The 11,084-nt window shown below is 45.9% G+C and overlaps 1 pseudogene across 1 annotated transcript; it reads left to right on the top strand.

Moving 5' to 3' along the window:
- Nucleotides 1-5,744: 5,744 nt before the first annotated feature.
- On the top strand, nucleotides 5,745-6,876 carry LOC310790649 (putative nuclease HARBI1 pseudogene; annotated as a pseudogene). The gene is made up of 2 exons: nucleotides 5,745-6,463; nucleotides 6,681-6,876. The product of its transcript is annotated as a putative nuclease HARBI1 pseudogene (transcript).
- Nucleotides 6,877-11,084: the final 4,208 nt, after the last annotated feature.

Genomic DNA, 11,084 nt, shown 5'->3' with positions numbered 1-11,084 from the left:
AAGCATCATTACACCAGGACAGGAAATCATCGATAACCTGCCCGTGGCCGTCCTCATCATCCTTAAGCAGGCTGACGATGACAGAATCGTCAGCATACTTAATGATGAATCTGTTGTTATACAGGCCACGACAGTCGTTGGTGTAAAGAATGTAAAGAAAGGCGGATAAGACACAGCCCTGAGGCGAGCCGGTAGAGGATGACAAGATGCTAGATAAAATCCCATTAACTCTTACTCTTTGAGATCTGTTAGTAAGGAAGTCAAGGATCCAGCCCACTAAACATGCATCCAAACCAAACGTGCTGAGTAGTTTATCTACCAGGACATGGGGCTGGATGGTATTAAACGCTGATGAGAAATCAATGAAGAGCAGCCTGGCATGGTTTTTACTGCCTTCTAGATGTTTGTGAAGAAGATTGAGTAGGGTGGCAGTAGCGTCTTGGACGCCCCTTCCAGTCCTATAAGCGAACTGAAAAGGGTCCAGCAGGCTCTCGGTTTTTTCCACAAGCTCAGACTTAACTAGTTTTTCAAATTGCTTCATGATTAAGGAAGTCAGAGCAACGGGTCTGAAATCATTAAGTGTCTTTGGATTATTGCTCTTGGCAACAGGGACAATGGTGGACTGCTTCCAGAGAGACGGCACCCTCTGCTGGATCAGAGACAAATTAAAGATATAATTGAAAATGGGGCCTAATTGCTCCGCACAAGTCCTAAGAAGGCGACCACCGATGTTGTCTGGGCCAGGACTTTTCCTAGGTTTGCACCTTTTAAAACACTTGATGACACTCTGTTCATCAATGAAAGGTTTAGAAGGAGTGAGAGGCGGGGCTGGCAAGAGAAGATTGTTTCTGATCTCAGAATGTTTATCTCTAAAATCATGAACATCAAATCTAACATAAAAGTCGTTAAAACTCTGAGCCAACTGATGATCAGAATTGTAGTCAGCCAATGTCACCTTATTTCTGCCTCCCTTGGTCAGCCCAGTGATCGTTTTCATGCCTTCCCAGGCTGAACCCAGGTTGTTCAGTCTGAGTTGAGCCTCAATTTTGTCCTTAAACTTCATTTTACCAGCCCTGACTTCTCTCTTAATTTCTTTTTGCAGGTTACGCAGTTCCAGAGTGTTCCCCTCTTTAAAGGCTCTGTTTTTCCTCTGAAGGAGTGTTTTGAGGGATTTTGAAACCCACGGTTTAGAATTGGGATACATTTTAACCTTTTTAACAGGAATAACAATGCTTTCACAGTATGATATCCAGCTTGTAACGACATCAGTCAGTTCATCAATGTCAGCAGATGATTCAGTAAACATATCCCAGTCTGTAGAGTCAAGGAGGCCCTGGAGAGTCTGGCAGGCATCTTCATCATTCCAGTCCTTAATGTGGATACTCTGCACTTTACCTCTTTTTAGTGCAGTACGGTATACTGGAATGAGGTGTACACAGTTATGGTCGGATGCGCCTAGAGGCGGGAGAGGGAGTGACTTGTAGGCATTTTTTACGTTACCATAGCACTGGTCTAGAATCTTATTGCTTCTGGTAGGACATGTGACATATTGGTTAAAATCTCTTAATGTTTTTTTCAATGAACAATGATTCATGTCACCGAGGATAAGGTTCGGTGCGTCCGGAGAGATTGATTGGAGCTTCTGTATAACTCGGTGTATTTGCTCACAGGCGCTACTTTCATTAGCCTTAGGGTGGATATATACTAGTGTAATAAATATCTGGGGAAACTCCCTAGGGAGGTACGGTGGCCGTAATGAAACAGAAAGCAGCTCGATGTCAGGGGTGCACAATCTCTCACGGATAATGATAGATTTTTCATTACACCAATGTTCATTAACGTATAAACATACCCCCCCGCCCGTTGACTTGCCCGTGATTGTGGCGTCTCTATCCAAACGGATAGGTGCCCCGAAGCCTTCAATCACCAGATCCGAATCGGAGTCACGTTCGGATAGCCAAGACTCAGTAAAAGCTAGAATACACGAGTCTCTGAAGTCGTGACTGTAGCGAACCAGGGCTTGTAGCTCCTCAGATTTGTTTCGGAGAGACTGTGCATTGGAGAGGATGATGGATGGTAGCGGTATGCGAGACAGGGATTGCCTCTTCTTCAGGCGAACGCCGCCTCTCCTCCCTCGTTTCCTCGTCTTACGTTGTTGTCCTCCAGGAGGGTTCTGGTAGTCGGGTCTCAGTAGATCAGCTGGGTTAGGAAGAATAAGGTCCACTGGTGGGTCCTGTCTATTCCAGCGAAGTAAGAGCTCTCTGCTGTATTGGATACGGCTGGGGCGGGTGGGAGATTGTAGCGTGTGTCCCAGACTCCAAGCTAGATGAAACGCCAACAGCATCAGAAACATGGCAAAGGAATCCATGGTTGAGTTATTTATTTAGTCCGGGACGTAGTTCCGGAAAGGGTTGTCAAGCTCTGAAACAGAGAGTTCTTGATTCTCCTGATGGTGGAACACTGAAGAAGATAGCCCCGGCTCCCGTTAGCCTAGCTGCAGTTAGCCTAGCCGCGGTTAGCTTGGCAGTTAGCCTAGCCGTGGCTAACTTGGCTTCGCTAAGGCTAGTAGGTCGAGCCAAACGTGCGAGTATGGGCTTCTGTGTGATATCAGGGTTCGCGTTCCGAAGGGAACAGTTCGCTTCTCAGAGCAAGCTTGAGTTGAAGCTAGAGAGTTCAGGCTCTGGTCAGAGGGTTCCTGCTCTATGGAGACTTTTCACTCCGCCGTCTTGCGCTCCTCGTCGATAGTGAATAAAATGTTTAAGAATACTTGCTGCACTCTCGGCATTCAGCCAGCACAAGGTCGGTTGACGAGACACTTAGGAACTTTAAACGGTAATCAAATAAGAACACTTTAAAACACAAAGAACGATAAAAACGGTACAAACAAAACACGTCTACTCGCTGCTGGTCGCTGCGTGCGCATGCGCCCTGATGTAATGGCTAAGGTGACCTCTAATACAATAGGATAAAGAACCAGAATCAGAATGTATTGGCCAAAGTATATTTGCACATACAACAAATGTAGCTTAGTGGTTACTAGTGTACTTTACACACACGCACATGCACGTGCACACGCACACGCACACACACACACCCACACACGGAACACACATTTTTCAGCCCCCTCTCTTCATTTCTTCCCCTTTCAGAAAATTGCGGAGCGCTCGAGGGCCTTGCTCCCGCCCGCGCAGAAAGACAAGGAGAAGGTGAGTTGATATGGAGGAGAGAGCTGGCCTTTGTTCTGCCGTGGCTCATGAAAGAGCAGTATGATAAGACCAAAGAAACGCCTTTCTGTGTTGCATTGCATCGTCAAAAGGGCTCCTTTGAAGCTCCATAGTCTTCCCCATGCGCACCTATGTTACAGTGGACCAATGACATTTCAGTGTTTATAATCTGTTTGTTGTGGTCTTCATTTGAGCCATGTTTAATTTTTGTGTGTGGAGACCCTAACCTAATGTTGGCTCTAGCAAGATATGCAGAGTCATTTTCACTACTAGAAAAACAGAGACATTGTTTTAATCAATCAAAGCTGATGTATGTTAATATATAACACTGAATTAATCATAATTATTGATTACCAACATGATATTAAAATTAAACGTATTGATCCCTGTGGGAAAATTGGAAAAAAAGTGATTATGTCAGAGCACTGCAAGCCTTCTGCATCGTTTTTAATATCGTTATGCACTCGCTTGTATAGAGCATGGGTTTCCAAAGTGTGGAACCTCCCCTCAGAGAACATATAGACAGCTGCCCCCCACCCCCTAATTATTATTGCTATTATTGGGGTTCAAGCCCCGAAGGGGCTAACCCCTATTGTTTTTGCTCAGATTTTTATTGTTCATTGTTGTTGTTATTATTATTATTATTATTATTATTATTATTATTATTATTAGTCTTTTTCCTCATCAGCCGTGACACAAATTCCTGTGAGTTGTTACATCGCAGATACCTGAAATTTGGCCCAATGACTGATATAGTGATATTGGTTGTTATTAGATGCTCCAGGAAAGAAAAAGAAAAGAAATCCGCCCACGGCGGGTACTACAGCGATATTTTGTTTTTAGGCCTTCGCAGGCCATTTTAGGACATTGTGACATCATCACCATCACCCTTACCTGTTTTTCTATTGCTGACTTTGCTCATATGCACCTGGAGGTCAGTAGTTGATCTGGGTGAATTCACCTCGTGTAAAAGAGTGTAGTCACCTGGAGGTCAGTAGTTGACCTGGGCTTATGCCCCTCGTGTAAAAGAGTGTAGTCACCTGGAGGTCAGTAGTTGACCTGGGCTTATGCCCCTCGTGTAAAAGAGTGTAGTCACCTGGAGGTCAGTAGTTGACCTGGGCTTATGCCCCTCGTGTAAAAGAGTGTAGTCACCTGGAGGTCAGTAGTTGACCTGGGCTTATGCCCCTCGTGTAAAAGAGTGTAGTCACCTGGAGGTCAGTAGTTGACCTGGGCTTATGCCCCTCGTGTAAAAGAGTGTAGTCACCTGGAGGTCAGTAGTTGACCTGGGCTTATGCCCCTCGTGTAAAAGAGTGTAGTCACCTGGAGGTCAGTAGTTGACCTGGGCTTATGCCCCTCGTGTAAAAGAGTGTAGTCACCTGGAGGTCAGTAGTTGACCTGGGCTTATGCCCCTCGTGTAAAAGAGTGTAGTCACCTGGAGGTCAGTAGTTGACCTGGGCTTATGCCCCTCGTGTAAAAGAGTGTAGTCACCTGGAGGTCAGTAGTTGACCTGGACTTATGCCCCTTGTGTATAAGAGTGTAGTCACCTGGAGGTCAGTAGTTGACCTGGGCTTATGCCCCTCGTGTAAAAGAGTGTAGTCACCTGGAGGTCAGTAGTTGACCTGGGCTTATGCCCCTTGTGTATAAGAGTGTAGTCACCTGGAGGTCAGTAGTTGACCTGGGCTTATGCCCCTTGTGTAAAAGAGTGTAGTCACCTGGAGGTCAGTAGTTGACCTGGGCTTATGCCCCTCGTGTAAAAGAGTGTAGTCACCTGGAGGTCAGTAGTTGACCTGGGCTTATGCCCCTCGTGTAAAAGAGTGTAGTCACCTGGAGGTCAGTAGTTGACCTGGGCTTATGCCCCTCGTGTAAAAGAGTGTAGTCACCTGGAGGTCAGTAGTTGACCTGGGCTTATGCCCCTCGTGTAAAAGAGTGTAGTCACCTGGGGCCGGTTGCACCAACTGGTCTTACACTGGTCTTAAGCTAAGTTGGTCGTAACTTTACGACCTAACAGCTAAGCCGGTTGCACCAAGACGACTTAAGCCTTATTTTCACTAAGACCAGGCGTAACTCCTACGCCTCGTCAGGAGGAGGCGTAGAGCCTGCCTGTAACAGAGATCTCCGCGGAGACCTTTTTTACCGTCATCGTCGTAACACCGCCAGTTCTCCGTCTTTGAAGCACGATGTTAAGATTATAACTAACTAGTTGTGTGGCTTAGCCTTCCCAAATGTTGCCGTTAATTTTTTTTGAATTTAATACATAGAATTGGGGACGTTACATTCAATTTCATTCAGAGTCTGTCTTGCTCAGTCGCCGCCATTTTCCCCCCGGAGCGAGGGAGGGTGGGAGCAGTGTAGTGTAGTGACGCACTTACAGTAGTGGCCACTGTATTATGATTAGAGCATAGTGGCACAGTGACGGCGCGAAATTTGACAACAATGGCACGTCGTCTTGTCCACCGTTTTGACAACGAGCGGGCATTTAGACGAGAGAGAGTAATTAGGGACAGAAGCAATCCATTGGACATGTATAATGACGAGGAGCTGATTGAGAGGTTTCGGTTCTGTCGGAGAGATCTTTTTGAACTTATTGAAGAGCTGTCACCGGATTTACAGTATGTGTCAGACCGCAATGCAGCGCTGCCACCGGCTTTGCAAGTGCTAATTGCTCTTCGTTTTTATGCAAACGGGGCTTTCCAGAACACCGTTGGGGACATGATCCGAGTCCACAAGTCAACTGCCTGTCGGGTCATCCGCAGAGTTTCCCTGGCACTGAAACGCTGCCTTGCTGTTCACGTTCGCCTCCCTACTGAACCAGAGGCTGCGGGGATGAGACAGCGTTTCCTTCAGGCCACCGGCATCCCGGGCATCGTGGGGTGTATTGATGGGACCCATGTCAAGATCCAGGCACCATCTGAAGATGAATATTTATTTGTCAACCGCAAAGGCTATCACTCTATCAACGTTCAGATTGCTTGCGATGCCACATATACAATCTTTAATTTGGTGGCAAGATGGCCTGGATCTACACACGACTCTCGCATCCTCCGGGAGAGTGCCCTGTACCAGGACTTCGAGGCTGGCAGGGTGAACGGGCTGCTCCTTGGGGACAGTGGTTACCCACTGAAACGCTGGCTGATGACACCGATCATTGCTCCGAGGACTGACCAAGAACGGCGATACAACACCATCCACTCTGCAACTAGGTCAGTTGTGGAGCGGTGCATCCGTGTCCTCAAGCGCAGGTAAGCTGCATAATAGGCTATATAGGCTATCTTAAAAAAAATCCCTTGCACAGAAACTATAGGCCAATTACATATAATTAATTATATATTATATGTATAAATATATAATAATTAAAATACACAAGTATGCTGAATAACTAAACAAATGTGTAAAGATGGAAATAACCAAACTCCATTCAAAAACATGCAGTTTTAACTAATATTATCTGTATTTTAGGTTTCACTGTCTTCACGGGGAGATGAGGATGCATCCTGAAAGAGCCTGCACTGTCATAGCTGCATGCACGGTGCTCCACAACATCTGTGTCACCAAGAGGATCCCTCTCCCCAGGCATCAGCCGGTGCAGGACGAGGAAGATCTGCAGCCCGTGGTCCCAGCAGCAGCGCACGGGGATATATCGGTGGCCGACTAGCCCGCACACGGATTGTGAACATGTTATAGGCTATAGCAGCTATAGATTCGGACTCCTCTTGTTTCAAAAGCCGGTGGTAGCGCTGCATTCCCGCGTCTGGCACATACCGTAAATTTCGGACTATAAGCCGTGGCTTTTTCCCCGTTTTTTGGCCCCTGCGGCTTATATAACGGTGCGGCTTATCTATGGATTTTTTCGAAAAAATAAATAAAAAAAAACGGAATTCTCTCTTCTTTAGCACTCTTTCTAACTATAAATCCACTTCTGTTTTAATTTCCTCTCTTGCCCTCTTTTCACCACACCGCGGACACTGTGTGCACTGTAAAAAAAAACACAGGTGGTGTTGTGTTATGTTGTTTTGTTGAAATGTTAATAAATGGGAGCTTCCTCAAACAGCCATCTCTTTCCCGACAATCCCCTCTGTGCATGAACCCTTACATATGGTAATTAAACATTAAAACACAATAAAAAAAATAAAAAAAATAAAACATTAAAACACCTGCGGCTTATAGTCCGGTGCGGCTTATATATGTAACAAACAGGCAATTTTGCTGCTGCGGCTTATGCTCCGGTGCGGCTTATAGTGCGGAAATTACGGTACTGTAAATCCGTTGACAGCTCTTCATTAAGTTAAAAAAGATCTCTCCTACATAATCGAAACCTCTTAATCAGCTCTTTGTCATTTGACCATTTCCAATGTATTGCTTATTTCCCAATTGCATAATTCCCGTCTAAATGTCTGCTCGTTGTCTTGAAAACATTGTTTTTTTTTTTACTTGTTTACAAGTCAAAAAATAAAAAATAAATGGGCAGCTATAGAAGATTAAATAAATATTGTATTGTTAACAAGTGATGTGGTCGATTCTTTCATTCTTAATAGTAGCCTATACTTTTCACCCATGCAGGCACCTATGTTTTGCCACATATGTTTGTATTTTTTAAATTGTGATTGAAAGAACAGAAGCTCGTACTGTCTCGCCTTTTCTGGCGGATATTTTATTTGGACAATGAAATAAGGAAAGTCAACAAAATGTACAGCCAGCATACAGCTAAACTGACTGCAAAGCAGTCAAATGTAATTACTCACAACAAAAAGCAGTCTGTATGGGCAGAAATAACAGAGGCTGTTAATGTGTGCTCAGGACTCTGAAACAATTCGCAAAGAGGGTGATCTGAGCAAGAAATGGAAGGATTTGTTGGTGATATAGGCTAATAATAATTGGCGATAATATAATAGAACAATATAGCCTATACAACATAACGAACATAAATAGAAAAATATAAATATAACAATATAGGCTAACTACAGCGGGTTCAGAGTGATGCTCTGCCCGTCCTCGTCAACGAGGGACACAGTCACTGGCCTAGCAAGCTGTTGCTGGAGCAGCAGAATTTGCAACTTGATTTTCTCCTTCTGCAACTCCAACTTCTCCTGTTCCGTCTTGAGTTTTTTTGTCTCCATCTCAACTCTCAGGATTTCCTTCTCCAGCAGCACCTGTTGAAGATCCTCCCTCTTCCTTTTCTTTTGACGGGGTGGATGACTGCTGCCGCTGCTGCCTGAAGGCAGCTGCTGCTGAGCAGTGGCATCGGGTGTATCTGAAATAAAATAACTAATTAGGCCTACCATAATACATTTTAGACTTATTTACCATGTATTTGTTTTAAAACAAATGTGGAGTTTTATGTAAAATCCACACACCTTTCCAAACACCGCTGTCCTCACACACATCCTCTGGCTTGGCCTGGCTCTCCTCCGCCACGTCTTCCTCCCGGGGCCCGCCGCTCTCAGCACCCTCCAACCCAGTGAATACAGGGGAATGCTCCCCAAACATATCAACAATAATGTCACTATATATTGACACTTTCGGGGGAGGACCGCCACCAGTAGGATGGTGCTTTCTGGCTGATGCGTCCTTCTTCGCCTTGGTCATCAAATCCTTCCATTTCTTATTCAAATCTTCCTCTGTGCGAATTGTGCCCGAGTCTGAACACACATTAATCACCTCCGCTATTTCTGCCCATACTGTCTTCTTCGTCTTATTCGTAACTACATTAGACTGCTTTGCTGTCAGTATCTCCCTATGCTGGCTGTACATTTCGATAAGTTTCCTTATTTCAATGTCCGTGAAATTACCTTTCCGTGCTCTCTTTTGTTCGGCCATTGTCTATTCTTGCAATAAAAGCAAATGAGACAAAGCAAGTTATTTTCGCGGGGGGTCAGTGAAATAGCAGGGCGCGAGGCACATTTGTGGGCCAATCAGAGGGCATTCCCCGGCAATTCACATGAACGCGCATTGCTACGACCAGCGTAGTTAAGACCAGACGTAAGCCGTGTTGGTGCAACAGGCGTAAGTCCATGGTCTTAACTAAGACCGACGTAGGAGTTACGACCAGGCATAGTTAAGACCAGTTGGTGCAACCGGCCCCTGGAGGTCAGTAGTTGACCTGGGCTTATGCCCCTCGTGTAAAAGAGTGTAGTCACCTGGAGGTCAGTAGTTGACCTGGGCTTATGCCCCTCGTGTAAAAGAGTGTAGTCACCTGGAGGTCAGTAGTTGACCTGGGCTTATGCCCCTCGTGTATAAGAGTGTAGTCACCTGGAGGTCAGTAGTTGACCTGGGCTTATGCCCCTCGTGTAAAAGAGTGTAGTCACCTGGAGGTCAGTAGTTGACCTGGGCTAATGCCCCTTGTGTATAAGAGTGTAGTCACCTGGAGGTCAGTAGTTGACCTGGGCTTATGCCCCTCGTGTAAAAGAGTGTAGTCACCTGGAGGTCAGTAGTTGACCTGGGCTTATGCCCCTTGTGTAAAAGAGTGTAGTCACCTGGAGGTCAGTAGTTGACCTGGGCTTATGCCCCTTGTGTATAAGAGTGTAGTCACCTGGAGGTCAGTAGTTGACCTGGGCTTATGCCCCTTGTGTAAAAGAGTGTAGTCACCTGGAGGTCAGTAGTTGACCTGGGCTAATGCCCCTTGTGTATAGACGGTTTTCACGGAATGGTCAGTCCTGCACTTGAATGTTTTTTTTTCTTTTATGCCCATAGCAAACACTGCAACAGGAAGTGAGCGGGGGTTCAATTTAGAATGTTTTTGTTGTCAAGTTAAAACCGTCTATAAGAGTGTAGTCACGTGGAGGTCAGTAGTTGACCTGGGCTAATGCCCCTTGTGTATAAGAGTGTAGTCACCTGGAGGTCAGTAGTTGACCTGGGCTAATGCCCCTTGTGTAAAAGAGTGTGGTCATCTGGAGGTCAGTAGTTAACCTGGGCTAATGCCCCTTGTGTAAAAGGTGTGGTCACCTGGAGGTCAGTAGTTGACCTGGGCGAACCCATCTCGTGTAAAAGTATGTAGTCACCTGGGGCCAGTTGCACCAACTGGTGTTAACTATGCCTGGTCGTAACTCCTACGTCGGTCTTAGTTAAGACCAGTCTTTAGAGTGGATTTACGCCTGTTGCACCAACACGGCTTACGTCTGGTCTTAACTACGCTGGTCGTAGCAATGCGCGTCCATGTGAATTGCCGGGGAATGCCCCCTGATTGGCCCAAAAATGTGCCTCGCGCCGTCACTGTGCCACTACGCTCTATACAGTCTATGGCCACTACTGTATGTGCGTCACTACACCCTCCCTCCCTCCGCCCACCCTCCTGTGGAAGCTCCGGGGGAAAATGGCAGCGATTGAGTGGCAGGCAGTCTGAATGAAATTGAATGTAACGTTCCCAATTCTATGTATTAAATTAAAAAAAACGACCCTCAACATTTGGGAAGGCTAAGCCACACAACTAGTTCGTTATAATCGAACGTCATGCTTCGAAGGCGATTTTACGACGATGAGGACGGTGAGGACTCAATCACAGCAGGTCTCCGCTGATAGACTACCATGGAGATCTCTTACAGGTACAGGCACGTTACGCCTCCTCCTGACCAGGCGTAATATTTACGACCGGTCTTAGTGAGAAAAAGGCTTACCATTGGTGCAACTGGCGTAGCTGTTAGGTCGTAAAGTTACGACCAACTTAGCTTAAGACCAGTCGTAAGACCACTTGGTGCAACCGGCCCATGGAGGTCAGTAGTTGACCTACTGATCAGTAGTGTCACGATACTGAGTGACATCATTAGGAAGCAATGGCTTCCCAAGCAGGGACATGTCAAACTGTAGCTAGATGTCACCACTGATGATCAAGTCAAGTCAAGTCAAGTCAAGTTTATTTATATAGCCCTA

The sequence above is a fragment of the Poromitra crassiceps genome (genome assembly GCF_964638095.1).
Source record: "Poromitra crassiceps genome assembly, chromosome: 1".
In the NCBI taxonomy this organism is placed as follows: Eukaryota; Metazoa; Chordata; class Actinopteri; order Beryciformes; family Melamphaidae; genus Poromitra; species Poromitra crassiceps.
The sequence above is the reverse complement of the archived record's forward strand: the minus strand, read 5'-3'. Positions and strand labels throughout refer to the sequence as shown.